The sequence below is a fragment of the Heterodontus francisci genome, unplaced genomic scaffold, assembly GCF_036365525.1.
Source record: "Heterodontus francisci isolate sHetFra1 unplaced genomic scaffold, sHetFra1.hap1 HAP1_SCAFFOLD_51_2, whole genome shotgun sequence".
Classification (NCBI taxonomy): Eukaryota; Metazoa; Chordata; class Chondrichthyes; order Heterodontiformes; family Heterodontidae; genus Heterodontus; species Heterodontus francisci.
Window position 1 is genome coordinate 9,643,813 of NW_027141369.1, and position 15,962 is coordinate 9,659,774.

The following is a 15,962-nucleotide window of genomic DNA, read 5'->3' on the forward strand; positions in this document are numbered from 1 at the left end:
TTTCTTTGACCAAAATTGCCACTCCCCCTCCTTTTTTATCCCCTTCCCTCTCACGTCTGAAAACCCTGTAACCAGGAAGATTGAGCTGCCATGCCTGTCCCTCCTTTAGCCATGTTTGTGTAATAGCTATGATATCATACTGCCATGTGTCTAACTGTGCCCTGAGCTCATCTGCTTCATTTGCTATACTCCTTGCATTGATTTAGATATCCTTGAGCACTGCGAACATTTTTTGTTTTGAATTTTCTCATCAGTGTTTCCTCTCTCTTCCAGACTCCATTAATTTTCTGCCTTCCATTTTCATTTCTGATCTGACTCTACCTTCCAGTCCCCATCTCCCTGCCAAACTAGTTTAAACCCTCCCCGACAGCACTAGCAAAACATCCTGCAAGGAACTCCGTCCTGGCTCGGTTCAGGTGCAACCCGTCCAACCTGTCCCAAAAATCGAAAGTCCTCCCTCCTGCACCATCTTTCCAGCCACACGTTCATCTGTCTTATCCATCTATTCCTGTACATTCATCTGTCTTATCCATCTATTCCTGTACTCACTTGCACGTGGCACTGGGAGTAATCCGGAGATTATTACTTTTGATGTCCTGCTTGCTAATTTCTTACCTCACTCCCTAAGTTCTGACTGCAGCACAACATCCTTATATCTACCTATGTTGTTGGTTCTGATGTGGACTACCACTGCTGGCTGTTCACCCTTCCGCTTCAGGGTGCTCTGCAACTGCTCAATGACATCCTTGACCCTGGCACCAGGGAGCCAACACTCCATTCCTGGATTCACGTCTGTGGCCATAGAAACACCTGATTGTCCCCTTGACGATTGAATCACCTATCACTATGGCTTTTCCAGTCTTCCCTGTACTCCCCTTTGCTGCTGAGTCACCCATGGTGTCATGGACTTGGCTCCGGCTGCACTCCCCAGGTGAAGCATCATTGTCCTCTGTATTCAGAACTGAATACCTGCTGGAGAGTGAGTCGCACTCGGGGTGTCCTGCACTACCTGCCTGATTCTTTTTGACTGCCTGGTGGTCACCCATTCCCTCTCTCCCTGCATACTCTTAAGCTGTGGGGTGACCACATCTATAAACGTGTTATCTATGTACAAAGAACAAACAACAGTACAGCACAGGAACAGGCCATTCGGCCCTCCAAGCCTGCGCCGATCTTGATGCCTGTCTAAACTAAAACCTTCTGCACTTCAGGGGACCGTATCCCTCTCTTCCCTTCCTATTCATGTATTTGTCAAGATGCCTCTTAAACGTCGCTATCTTCCCTGCTTCCACCACCTTCCCCGGCAGCAAGTTCCAGGCACTCACCACCCTCTGTGTAAAGAACTTGCCTCGCACATCCCCTCTAAACTTTGCCCCTCTTGCCTTAAACCTATGTCCCCTCGGAACTGACTCTGCCACCCTGTGAAAAAGCTGCTGACTATCCACTCTGTCTCTGCCACTCATAACTTTGTCAACCTCTATCATGTCGCCCCTCCACCTCCATTCTCAGTTTTGGGAAAAATAGAGTATATGACTGTATCAGTAAGTAGGAAAAGTTAAAATATGTTGTGACCAGTGGAGACGTGTGATGAGAATAAACAGATCCTCCTCTGATTTCAACTACAAAAGCATTTGTGATTTGGCTCTGTAGCTTAGTTGGTGAAAGCACCTGTCTAGTAAACCGAAGAGCCTAGGTTCAAATCCCAGCAGAGCCTTATTTCACAGTTGTGATATGCTTTAGAAGTTTCGTTATCAATCATTTATATCTCTGTTTTGTGAACTTGAACTTGGAATTCAAATTACATGATGAATTTCAGTCACAGGAGAAAACAGCCTTTGTGAAGGATGTGAGTTGCGAATGGCTGTTCCTCCTTGTCCAGAAATTCAGTGCTGATACGCCAAAGGCAACTTCTTTGATACAAATTTGTTCACGGTTACATTCAATCTGGAAAACAGCTCGACATTAATCTCACTGAAGGAAAGTGTGACTGCGTTGTTTGTTTCACAGTGTTTGTGTCGTTATGTGTTGCTTTTAACCGAGACTGGGGACATGACGCAAGTGGGAGGGTTGATCCGAGGTTTGGAATATTTGTCAATCAGGAACAAGAAAAATCAAAGGAACCAAATAAGAAAACCTATGTCTCGTGGGTGTTGAGAGACGGTGAGAAGATATTAAACTTTGTTCCATTCAATCCGGCTGCGATGAACTTTGAATTTTTCCGCCTTTTACAAACATTATTTGAAGGGTCTCTGTAACAATGTTCAGTGTTGATGAGAGTGGGGTCTGGGTGAGCAGCTGCTGAGTGTGACAGGGTCAGGACTGGATGCAGGAAGTTCTCTGACACTCTCTCTCCCTCTCTCTCTCTGATGGCTTTGAGTTGATTTTCAAGTGTTTGAATAAATGAAGGAAGTTCCCTCCACCCATTTGTTTGGACAGACAGTGTAGTATAAGGATGTAAAGGGTTAAGGCTGAAGATAGTGGGATCAACCCCTCCCACTGTCAGAGTGATGATGTAACAGTCACATGAGATGAGGTTTGGGAGAAGAGAGAGCAGCACCAAGGATGCAAGCTTAAGAGGTTTGATGAATGTGTATATAGTATTGTGTAAATTAGAAAAGAGTTCTTAGTTCTTTCAGCAGGAAATGTGTCAAGAAAATATTCAGGAGTCGGAATGCAGATATTAACTCCAAGTGACAGTTCTGGGTTCATTTAACAAAAAAAAGGTAGCGAATAATATTGCTCACTGATTGAAATCCCCCAGTGAGGAGACAGTTAAACAGGTGATCTGTTGGGGCATCCTTCGATCCAAGGTTTCGGTAGCATTTAATCTCCCTTTTTGGTGAAATTCTCTGTTATTTGCATCTTTTTTTAATCAGCTTTCATGGGTGAGTGAAAAACTCCATTCTTCCTTCTTCCCATCAGTTTCTCTTTCCTGTCTCAGATCAATATAATGATGAGAATCCCAATTTAATCTGCTGTTTCTGGTGTTTTATCCATTCCAATCAAAATTCAACATTCCAATCAAATCAACTTGTTATTCCACAGTGTCTCTCCATGTGTTTTATTCTGTTGTATTCTCTCACAGTCTGTTTGATGATCAATGTTACATCTCAGTCTCTGTTCTGGTGAAGATCAGAAGCAGTGTTATCTGTTTGCACCACCCGACAAGTCGGCCTGAGGCTGTGTCTCATCGATAATGTGGAGTTAGGAACATCGAAACAAGCAGGAGTCGGCCATTCAGCCCATCGAGGCTGCCCCGCCATTCAATATGATCTTGGCTGAACATCCACTTCAATGCCCTTTTTCCCACACTTTCCTCATATTCCCTTATGTCATTTGTATTTACAAATCTGTCAATCTCTGCTTTAAACATACTCAACGACTGAGCTTCCACAGCCCTCTGGGGTAGAGAATTCCAAAGATTCACAACCCTCTGTGTAACAACATTTCTCCTCATCTCTGTCCTAAGTGGCTTCCCCCTTATTTTGAAATTGTGTCCCCTGATTTTCGACTCCCCAACCAGGGGAAACATCTTAGCTGCATCGACCCTGACTGTCCTTTAAGTATTTTGTGGGTTTCAATGGGATCACCTCTCATTCTTCAAAACTCTAGAGAAGACAGCCCCAGTTTCCCCAATCTCTCTTCATAGGACAATCCCACCATCCCAGGAACAAGTCTGATGAACCTTCGTTGAACTCCCTCCATGGCAATAATATCCTGCCTAAGGTAAGGAGACCAAAACTGTACACAGTACTCCAAGTGCGGTCTAACCAGGGTTCTATACAATTGAAGCAAGAATTCACTACTCCTGTACTCAAATCCTCTTGTGATAAAGGCTAACATGCTATTAGCCTTCCTAATTGCTTGCTGCACCTGCATGTTAGCTGTCAGTGACTTATTGACATGGACACCCAGATCACCCTTATATTCCATAACTCAGTTAATAAAGGAAAGGATTCCATATACCTGCTGAACCAGCTTATTGACCTGTACTGCTACTTCAGGAATCTGTGGACATTCACTCCAACGTCCCTCACTTCCTCTACACCATTCAGTGTTTTCCCATTAATTGTGGATTCCTTTGCCTTTTTTGACGCGTGCTCTCGCTGTTCCCTGCTCTCCGAGTGAACTCTTGCTCCCTCTCTCTCCTGGGCTCTTGATGCTCCACTCTGCTCTCACTGTTTCCCACTCTCTTAATGTATCAATATTTGTTTGCCTTGTGTTTAATTTAAAATATGGTTTAACTGTATTTTACAGTTGTAGGTTTTATTTGGTAGTCCTGTACAAGTTGTGGATTGGTATTTAATATTTAGCTCTGTGAAAACGATTGTGAATGAAAATATAACTTTCAATCTTATACATGGGCTGGTCTGCAAGCTCCAAGTCCTTCATTTTGTAGTAATGGAATTGATACTGTATCTTTCAGTCTTAATCTCTGTGGGATTTTTGAACTGGTATGTAATGCATAACTTGGTCTAACGTTCTGATGTACATTATTGGGATTCAAAGGATGATAGGAAATAGGGGCATTAGGCCATTCAGCCCATCAAGCCTGCTCCAACATTCAAACAGATCGTGACTGATCATCTACCTCTACGCCATTTTTCCTGCTATCTCCATATCCCTTGATCCTGTTAGTATTTAGAAATCTATCGATTTCTGTCTTGAATATGTTCAATGATTGATCTTCCACAGCCCACTGGGATAAAGAATTCCACAGATTTCTCACCCTCTGAGTAAAGAAATTCCTGCTCATCTCAGTCTCAAATGGCCTGTCCTTATTCTGAGTCTGTGTCCCCGTGTTCTAGACTCACCAGACAGAGGAAACATCCTCTCCATATCTACCCTGTAAGAATTTTGTAAGTTTCAATGAGATCACCTTTCATTCTTCGAAACTCCAGAGAATTTCGGCCCAGTTTCTGCAGTCTCTCATCATAAGACAATCCCACCATCCCAGGGGATTAGTCCAGTGAATCTCTGTTGCACTCCCTCTGTGACATGTCTATCCTTCCTTCAATAAGGAAACCAAAATAGTACAGAATATTCCAGGTGCAGTCTCAGCCAAACTTTATACAATTGAAGCAATACATCTTTAACCATGTACTCAAATCCCCTTTCAATGAAGCCAACATACCATTTGCCTTCCTAATAGCTTTCTGCACCTGCACACGAGCTTTTAGTGTCTCATGAACAAGGACACCCAGGTACCTTTGGACATCGACACTTCTCAACCTCTCACCAGTTAAGAAATACTCTGTCTTTCTGTTTATTCTCCCAAAGTGGAGAAATTCACACTTATTCACATTATATTCCATCTGCCATGTTCTTGCCCATTCACTTACCCTGTCCAAATCCCCTTGAAGCCTCCTTGCATTCAGTCTGTACCTTTCAATCATGCAAATTTTGTCTGTTCTGTTTCAAGGTTTATATTTAAAATGTAACCATGGTGACAGAGTTTATTTAGATCTGATGATGGGTTTGTTTTTGGACTGTGATTGATGTATCAACCTGTCAGCTGTACTGAATTAGAGTGAAATGGAAACAACTTCTGTCTCTCCTGCTGTTGTTTGACTGTTGGATTGAAAATGTGTCTCTCGACTTTGGGATCAGTGTCTGTCTGACTACTTCTTTTGTTTGCTCCAGTGGAACTGATGAGCTGGCAGTATCTCTGTGCTTTGGGAGTGATCCTGTACCGACTGTGTGTTGGAACGAGCTCGCTGCACTTTTCCTTGTGTCCAAGAATCACCACATCCAGTCAGGTTCCTTCATGTATTTTCCTGCAGGAATGAAAGAACTGGTGAGATAGAAGATACAAAAGCGATCAATGTAATCGTCCCAATAATAATCATTATGAACAATCATAAAATGAAAACCAGGAACACAAACGGTGTCAGTGTCTGACTCCACTGCGGTACTGCAGTATTCAGCTTCTGTTTACCAGGTGTTTTCAGTGGTTTTACAACAAGTTTGTGACATTCAGAAACAACACAAGCCCTGCACTGCTCAATGACAGGGACTGTCCGATAGAGCAGTGACCTTTACACAGTCACATTTCTATTTCAACGGAAAACAAGCAGCCACTATTTAAAATGTGCCTTTCTCACTTCTCACCTGGTGTCTGCAATAAATGCTCTTTGTCTAACTGTCCACATGGTTATTTTGCGGCTATTTTTCCCCCACTGTTCACAATCCAACAAACAGTGAGAGACTGGAACTAAAGCAGGAAAATTCCCTCTCCTTTGGGTGGTGAGATTGTCAGTGATTTTCAATAGTGATTTCTACCCATTGTGTCTCCCTGCGCCTGTACAGACACTGTCCGAGAATGAACTCTCCCTTCCCCGTGTCCCCGGCTCACTCCATGTTCCGGGAGCAGCTCCTGCTCCACAGTGTCTGTTACAAACACTCCCCGACTCCCCCTCAACTTCCCACCACTCAATGCGAATCTCTGAGCACATCTGCGGACACGCTCCCAAAGCAGTGGCTGCTGGAAGCAGATGCTGTTTGTTCCCTTCCCCCGGGCCCGGGAAGTCTCCATTAGCAGCTGATTTAAACCATCTTCCCCTGATTGAGTGAATGGCCTCACAGATTGGGTTGGGGAAAGGCTGCGCATGCGCTCCACTCCTCATTGTGACGTCCCACTGGGGGCGGGGCAACACCGCGCGTGCGCAGAGATCTGCAGCAATTCAGCATTCAAACATCAATGGGAACTTTCCCCATTTCACCCTCATCAAAGTCCCAAAGAAAGTGAAGAGGGGCTTGGACTGGAGGGAGGGAGGGGCGGGGTAGGGGGAACCTAGAACCCAGAAAGCTGCCCACTTGCCCCATATAGATGCTCAATTTGCGGTCATTCCCTGCAGGGGGTTTGTTATTATTGAGCCCCTCCTGGTAAAACAATCCGATAGAAAGAGGGGAGAAAGGAGGGAGCCGGTGTGTTTGCTGGGACCTTGCAGAATTCATTTCAGCAGCAAAAGTCCCGGGTTATATTAACCCGAGTGAAACACGCTGTCAGTGAGAGGAAAACCGAACAGCCCTTTTCATCTTTTCATTGGAAACAAAGTAGAGCCGGAAGTGCGGCGAGCAGAGCAGACACACAAGCTCAATGACAGGAGAGCTCGGTCGTCCCTGAGTTTCAGCTCCCGGCTCTTCTATTTCCTCATCCACACTGTCTTTACTGTGGATGTTCAGGGATTCCTTGTCGGATCTGAGGACTGTATCCACTAAACATTCTGAGTCAGGAGATCCACACACTCTCTGTTATCAAGATTTATGGGCATGAATGTTTCAAAACTTTGTCTATTAAATCATTGTATTATTCACAGAACTAATGAGAGGCAATTGGTTCATTATTCAGGCCTTGAACTTGGTTTGGGTAGACCGAAAACTGAGAAGTTCAGCACCTCTCTAATACTTCGCTATTGGCCGTGTGGCCTAATGGATAAGGCGTCTGACTTAGGTGCATTTAATGAGGTTATCAGAAGACTGTAGGTTCGAGTCCTACTACGGTCATTTTGGGCGAACAGTGTTTGGCACCGCAGCCTCACAGCTCCAGCGACCCGTGTTCAGTTCTGGCTAATGTCTGTGCGCAGTTTGAGTTCTCCCTGCAACTGCGTGTGTTTCCTCGCACAGCCAAAGACTTGCAGATTGATTGGCAAATTGACCATTGTGAATTGCCCCCAGTGGAGGTAGGTGGTGGGGGATGTGGTCGGGAATATGGGAATAATGTTGGATTAGCAGAAATGGGTGGTTGTTGGTCGGCAGAGACTTGGTGGGCCGAAAGGCCTGTTTCAGTGCTGCATCTATGAATAAATAACTGATTTTTTTGATGAAATAACAGAAAAGGTTGATGAAGGGAAAGCAATGGATGTTGTCTATATGGATTTTCAGAAAGCGTTTGACAAACTACCACATAAAAGGCTGGGTAACAAAACTGAGGCTCCTGGAATAGGAGGGTCAGTATCTGCTCAGATTAAAAAATGTATGAAATATCAAGAAAAGCGAGTTGTGGTATTTGGTTGTTTTTCAGAATGGAAGATGGTGAACAGTGATGTCCACAAGGGTCAGTGTCAGGACCACCATATATATAAATGACTTGAATATTGGAATCACAGAATTGTTACTGCACAGAAGGAGGCCATTTGGCCCATCGTGTCTGCACTGACTCTCCAAATGAGCAATTCACCTCATGTCACTTCCCCGTCCTCTCCCCATTATCCTGCACATTCTTCCTTTTCAGATAACAGTCTAATTCCCCTATGAATGCTTCAATTAAACCTGCCTCCATCACATTCTCAGGCAGTTCATACTTTAACCACTCGCTGCGTGAAAAAGTTTTACCCCATGTCGCTTTTGCTTCTTTTACCAATTACTTTAAATCTGTGCCCTCTCATTCTCGTTCCTTTCACAAGTGGGAACAGTTTCTCCCTATCCACTCTGTCCACACCCCTCATCATTTTGAATACCACTATGAAATCTCCTCTTAGCCTTCTTTTCTCCAAGGAAAACAGTCCTAACTTCTCCAATCTATCTTCATAACTGAAGTTCCTCATCCCTGGAACCATTCTCATGAATCTTTTCCATAATCTCTCCAATGCCTTCACATCTTTCCTAAAGTGTGGCACCCAGAACTGGACGCAGTACTTCAGCTGAGGCTAGTGTCTTATACAAGTTCAACATGACCTCCTTGTTCTTGTACTCTATGCCTCTATTACTAAAGCCGAGGATACTGTATGCTTTATTAACCGCTCTCTCAACCAATGACTTATACCCCCAGGTCCCTCTGCTCCTGCACCCCCTTTAGAATTGTACCCTTTATTCTATATTGTCACTCCATGTTCTTCTGACCAAAATGAATCAATTCACATTTCTCTGCATTGAACTTCACCTGTCATCTGTCCTCCCATTCCACCAACTTGTCTATGTCCTTTTTGAAGTTCTACACTATCATCCTTCCAGTTCACAATGCTTCCAATTTTCGTATCATCCATAAACTTTGAAATTCTGCCCTGTACACCAAGGTCTAGGTCATTAATATATATCAGGAAAGGCAAGGGTCCCAACACTGACTCCTGGGGAACTCCACTACAAACCTTCCTCCAGCCCGAAGAACATCCATTGCTCACTACTCTTTGTTTCCTGTCACTCAGCCAATTCCATATCCATGTTACTACTGTCCCTTTTATTCCATGAGTTATAACTTTGCTCACAAGTCTGTTGTGTTGCACTGTAACAAACTCCTTTTGAAAGTCAATAAAAGCAAAATACTGCAGATGCTAGAAATCTGAAATATAAACAAAAAGTGCTGGAAATACTCAGCAGGTCTGGCAGCATCTGTGGAGAGAGAAACAGAGTTAATGTTTCAGGTCAGTGACCATTCAGATGCTGCCAGACCTTTTGAAAGTCCATGTACACCACATCAACAGCATTGCCCTCATCAACCCTCTCTGTTACCTCATCAAAAAACTCCAGCAGGACAGTTAAACATGATTTTCCCTAACGAAATCCATGCTGTCTTTCCTGAATTAACCCACATTTGTCCATGGGACTATTAATTTTGTCCCGAATTATTCTTTCGAGAAGTTTTCCCACCACCGAAATTGAACTGACTGGGGAGTGAAATGAGGTGAGTTGCTTTAGCAGAGAGCCAACATGGGTTCGTCAGGCCGAATGGCTTCCTTCTGTTCTTTCGCCATTCTGTGATTGTATGATTCTAGCGACAACTGTTGGTGGAGAGGCAGTGATGCAGGAATGGGTTGACAGAAAGGGGAAAGTCTGGGCTGGTATGTGTTTGCAGCATTTGCAGCTTGTGTTCGGGTTTGTGAAGAAAGGTGATTTGGAAGCTGTGTTCCAAATTGAAGTGTTTACTGGAAGGAAGAAGTTGATGTAAATAAAGAGTAAAACGTGTTAAAACGAAGCGTGGTGTGATTGGGGATAGCAGTAAATATAGTGTTGGTGAATTATTTGTGTTAATAAACTTCCACTGCACCCTCTGCTGCAGGCTGCTGTTTATATCCAGCTGTGTATTAGTGCTGTGTGTTAGCGAGATAAATGTTTGTTTCAACGCTGTTTATAAAGCAATAGCATTGCACTCAAACAGTCCCAGACATAGCAACACACGTACAAAAGCAAAATACTGCGGATGCTGGAAATCTGAAACATAAACAGAAAATGCTTGAAATAGTCGGCAGGTCTGGCAGCATCTGTGGAGAGAGAAACAAAGTTAATGTGAGCTAAGGAAACAGACCTGAACTGTTAACTGTTTCTCTCTGCACAGATGCTGCCAGACCTACTGAGCATTTCCAGCATTTTCTGTTTTTATTACAGCAACACCTTTGATCAGCAGTAGCGGTGATAGTGCGAGCCAGGGGGCAGCCGGGAAGGTACGTTTCACTATGAAGTACCTACCTGACGATTCGGCGGACGCGGACACGGGGACTGTTGGGTAAGTGAACTTATATATTCGGGCTGTGGCTAAACCCGAAACACTACATGTGTAGTGTCTCCCACCCATCCTCCTCCTCCAACCAAAAAAAGGACTCTTGTGTGGAGGGTTTCGTAAGGGAAGGTTTTCCTTTATATTTTTTCATTCTCTGTTGTCAATTTCGAGCAGAGGGGATGGAAGCTAGGGCAGTTGCATGCTCCTCTTGCAGGATGTGGGAGGTAAGGGTCACCACTTGTGTCCCTGCTGACTTCACCTGTGAGAAGTGCACCCAACTCCAGCTCCTCACAGACCGCGTGAGGGAACCGGAGCTGGAGCTGGATGAACTTCGGATTATGCGGGAGGCAGAGGGGATGATAGAGAGCAGTTATAGGGAAGTACTGACACCTCAGTCACAGGATAAAGGTAGCTGGGTGACCGTCAGGGGAGGGAAAGGGAATAGGCACACAGTGCAGGGATCCCCTGTGTCCGTTCCCCTCAATAATAAGTATACCGTTTTGGATACGGTTGGTGGGGGGGGGGGGGACCTACCAGGGGAAAGCCACAGCGGCCAGGTCTCTGGCACTGAGCCTGGCTCTGCGGCTCAGAAGGGAAGGGTGGAGAATAGGAGAGCGACAGTGATAGGAGATTCAATGGTTAGAGGAACAGACAGGAGATTCTGTGGTCGCGAACGAGACTCCCGGATGGTATGTTGCCTCCTGGGTGCCAGGGTCAGGGATGTCTCAGATCGAGTCTACAGGATTCTTAAGGGGGAGGGGGAGCAGCCAGAAGTCGTGGTACATATCGGTACCAATGACATAGCTGGGAAAAGGGATGAGGACCTGAAAAGCGAATATAGGAGTGAGGTTGGAAGCTAAAAGGCAGGACGAGCAGAGTAGTATTCTCAGGATTGATACCGGTGCCACGTGCTAGTGAGGCTAGAAACAGAGAGCGAGTGCAGCTGAACACGTGGCTACAGAGCTGGTGTAGCAGGGAGGGCTTCAGTTATGTGGATCATTGGGATACCTTCTGGGGAAGGTGGGACCTGTACAAGAAGGAAGGGTTGCATCTGAACTGGAGGGGCACCAATATCCTGGGCGGGAGGTTTGCTAGAGCTCTTCGGGAGGGTTTAAACTAGTTTGGCAGGGGGATGGGAACCGGAGCTATGGATCAGTGGATGGGGTAGCTGTTGGACAGGCAGATACCGAGTGCAGAGAGTCTGTGAACAAGGTTAGACAGTTGACAGGGCAAAGTTTCAGCCAGTATGATGGGTTGAAGTGTGTCTATTTTAATGCAAGAAGTGTCACGAATAAGGGTGATGAACTTAGAGCATGGATCAGTACTTCGAGCGACGATGTTGTGGCCATTACGGACACTTGGAGATCACAGGGGCAGGAATGGATGTTGGATGTTCCGGGGTTTAGATGTTTCAAAAGGAATAGGGAGGGAGGTAAAAGAAGTGGGGGAGTGGCATTGTTAATCAGGGATAGTATCACAGCTGCAGAAAGGTAGGTCATCGAGAAGGGTTTGTCTACTGAGTCATTATGGGTGGAAGTCAGAAACAGGAAAGGAGCAGTCACTTTATTGGGAGTTTTCTATAGACCCCCCAATAACAAAAGAGACACGGAGGAACAGATTGGGAGGCAGATTTTGGAAAGGTGCAGAAGTAACAAGGTTGTTGTCATGGGTGACTTCAACTTCCCTGATACTGATTGGAACCTCCTTAGTGCAAATAGTTTGGATGGAGCAGTTTTTGTCAGATGTGTCCAGGAAGGATCCTGACTCAATTTGTAGATTTTTTTTTTATTTCCAAAATATACTTTATTCATAAAGATCTGTAAAAATTACATTGCCACACAGTTTCCAAACAGCACCAAATATACAAACATTGCCAGGGGGATCAGTTTCCTTCAATACTGTCATGAGTTTCTTCCCAACCCTTCCGTTTCACAATTGTCATGTCAATTACAGTTTTACATTTACAGCAATTGAGAATATTAACGATACAGTTCGAGGGGTTTCCCATGGATCCAGTCCCTCAGTCCAGCTTCGTGGGGGAACCTTACACTGTGGTCTTTCCCCATTGAGCCTTTGCTGCGGCTGCCCCAAGCTTTAGTGCGTCCCTCAGCACGTAGTCCTGGACCTTGGAATGTGCCAGTCTGCAACATTCGGTGGTGGACAACTCTTTGCGCTGGAAGACCAGCAAGTTTCGGGCAGACCAAAGGGCGTCTTTCACCGAATTGATAGTCCTCCAGCAGCAGTTGATGTTTGTCTCGGTGTGCGTCCCTGGGAACAGCCCGGAGAGCACTGACTCCTGTGTTACAGAGCTGCTTGGGATGAACCTTGACAAAAACCACTGCATCTCTTTCCATACCTGCTTTGCAAAGGCACATTCCAGGAGGAGGTGGGCAACCATCTCTTCCCAACCACAGCCAACGCGGGGGCACTGTGCGGAGGGGGCGAGACTTCGGGTGTGCATGAAGGATCTGACGGGGAGGGCCCTTCTCACCACAAGCCAAGCAACATCTTGGTGCTTGTTTGAAAGTTCTGGTGATGAGGCATTCCGCCAAATGACTTTGACGGTCTGCTCGGGGAACCATCCGACAGGATCCACCGTTTCCTTTTCCCGTAGGGCCTTGAGGACATTCCGTGCAGACCACTGCCTGATGGACCGGTGGTCAAAGGTGTTTCCCCGCAGAAACTGCTCCACGAAGGATAGGTGGTACGGCACCGCCCAACTGCATGGAGCGTTCCGCGGCAATGTGACCAGGCCCATCCTTCACAACACCGGGGACAGATAGAACCTCAGCACGTAGTGACACTTGGAGTTTGCGTACTGGGGATCTACACACAGCTTGATGCAGCCGCACACGAAGGTGGTCATCAGGATGAGGGCCGCGTTGGGTACATTTTTCCCGCCCTTGTGCAGAGATTTGAAAATCGTGTCCCTCCGGACCCGGTCCATTTTAGATCCCCAGACGAAGCGGAAAATGGCTCGGGTGACTGCCACGGCGCAGGAGTGGGGTATGGGCCAGACCTGCGCCACGTAGAGCAACAACGTGAGCGCCTCGCACCTGATGACCAGGTTCTTACCCACAATGGAGAGAGATCGCTGCCCCCACATGCCCAACTTTTGTCGTACCTTGGCTGCACAGTCCTCCCATGTTTTGGTGCACGCCCCGGCCCTTCCGAACCATATCCCCAGCACCTTCAGGTAATCTGACCTGACGGTGAAGGGGACAAAGGATCGGTCAGCCCAGTTGCCAAAGAACATGGCCTTGCTCTTGCCGTGGTTAACTTTGGCTCCCGAGGCCAGTTCGAACTGGTCGCAGATGCTCATCAGTCTGCGCACGGACAGCGGATCCGAGCAGAAGACGGCGACGTCATCCATGTACAGGGAGGTTTTGACCTGAGTGCCTCCGCTGCCTGGGATTGTCACCCCTCTTATGCTCGCATCCTTCCTAATAGACTCAGCAAAGGGTTCAATACAGCAAACAAACAAGACCGGGGACAGAGGGCAGCCCTGTCTGACTCCAGATTTGATCGGGAAACTTTCCGATTCCCACCCGTTGATTGAGACTGCGCTACTGATGTTTGTGTAGAGCAGTTGGATCCAATTGCAGATTCCCTCCCCAAACCCCATTTTGGAAACACGTCCATCATGTCGGTGTGCGATATCCTGTCAAAAGCCTTCTCCTGGTCCAGGCTGATGAGGCAGGTGTCCACCCTCCTGTCCCGTACGTAGGCGATCGTATCCCTGAGTAGCGCGAGACTATCAGAGATCTTCCTGCCGGGTACAGTATAGGTCTGATCGGGGTGAATCACCAACTCCAGAGCAGACTTGACTCGACTGGCTATGACTTTGGACAGAATCTTGTAATCAACATTAAGCAGTGAGATGGGCCGACAATTTCTGATTTCTGCCCTCTCCCCCTTCTGCTTGTAAATGAGGGTGATGATGCCCTTTCTCATGGATTCTGACATGCTGCCGGCCAGGAGCATGCTCTCGTGTACATCCAGCAGGTCCGGGCCGACCCAGTCCCACAGGGCCGAGTACAACTCGACCGGTAAGCCGTCGCTCCCGGGAGTTTTACTCGTCTCGAAAGACTGGACGGCCTTTGTCAGCTCGTCCAGAGTTAGCGACTTGTCCAGTCTCTCCCTCCTGCTGTCATCTAAGACCTCTGTGATAGATGACAGGAAGGACTGGGAGGCTCTGCTGTCTGTGTGCTTCGCGTCATACAGCCCAGCATAAAAGGATTTGCTGATCCTTAGTATGTCGGACTGCGAAGACGTTACCGAGCCATCTTCTTCCTTCAGGCTGCTGATAACAGAGCTCTCTCTGTGTCCCTTTTGGAAGAAGTAACGCGAGCACGTCTCATCCTGCTCGATGGAACGGACTCTGGATCGGAAGATGATCTTGGAGGCCTCCTTGGCAAAGAGCGAGGCCTGCTAGCTCTTCACCTCTTGGAGGTCCTCCTTGACCTCGACCCCCATTGACTGCAACCGGAGTAGATTTTGCATAATTTTCTGGAGTCGGGACAGTTCCCTCTGTCTCTCTCTCGCCTTCTGAACACCTTTGTGGATGAAGAATCTCTTGATGTTCTCCTTAATCGCTTCCCACCAGTGAACTGGAGACTCAAAGAGAGTTTTCACGGTCCTCCAACCATTGTAATCCCTTTTGAGTTCCTCAACGTTCTCTGGGGTCAGCAGTGTCGCATTGAGCTTCCACGTCCCTCTGCCAACCCGCTGGTCGTCCTGTAAGTGACAGACGGCCAGTAAGAGGCAGTGGTCGGAGAAGAACACCGGCTTGACGTCGGTGGTTCCGACCGTGACAGCACGGGACACAAACAGGAAGTCAATCCTGGAACGGGCAGACCCGTCCGATCTTGACCATGTGTATCTGCGCTGCGCTCCGTCTGCAGGTTTGCTGAAGACGTCGTGCAGTTTGGCATCCTGAACTGTTTCTATTAGGAATCTGAACGTAGCGTCCAGTTTGCTGTCGTCACTGCCGGATCGTCCAGCCGCATCGATGATGCAGTTGAAGTCACCGCCTAGGATGACCGGCCTGGATGTCGCCAGCAGCAGTGGGAGCTGCTGGAAGACGGTCAGCCGCTCGCTGCGTTGCAACGGGGCGTACACGTTGATCAACCAGAGCGGAGCGTTGTTGTACATCACGTGTGCTACGAGGAGGCGGCCGCCCACCACCTCCTTAACTTCGGAGATGATGAAGTTACCTCCCCGCAGCAGAATACCCAGGCCGGAGGAACGGCAGTCATTACCCCCCGACCAGATCGATGGCCCGTGGGACCACAATTGCGACAACTGCCTGTAGGTGCTGAGGTGTGGTATTCCACACTCCTGTAGAAACAGTAGGTCAGCTTTGACCTTGGCAAGGTAATCCAAGGTTGAAACACATCGCGTAGTAGATGTAATGCTACGCACATTAATGGAAGCAATTCTTACACCCATGATTTACTAAAAATTAGTTGTTGCTTCCCATACCATTTGTCCTCGCTAGTCCCAGTCCTTCGGGATGTTCCTGCATACC

The 15,962-nt window shown here is 46.9% G+C and overlaps 2 non-coding genes across 2 annotated transcripts; both read left to right on the forward strand.

The window, feature by feature from the left end:
• The first annotated feature begins 1,640 nt into the window (after positions 1–1,640).
• Positions 1,641–1,714, forward strand: trnat-agu (transfer RNA threonine (anticodon AGU)). Its single transcript has one exon. It is a non-coding gene; the product is annotated as a tRNA-Thr (tRNA).
• Positions 1,715–7,417: 5,703 nt separating this feature from the next.
• trnal-uag (transfer RNA leucine (anticodon UAG)) lies at positions 7,418–7,506 on the forward strand. The gene is given in 2 exon segments: positions 7,418–7,454; positions 7,471–7,506. It is a non-coding gene; the product is annotated as a tRNA-Leu (tRNA).
• The last annotated feature ends 8,456 nt before the right edge of the window (positions 7,507–15,962 follow it).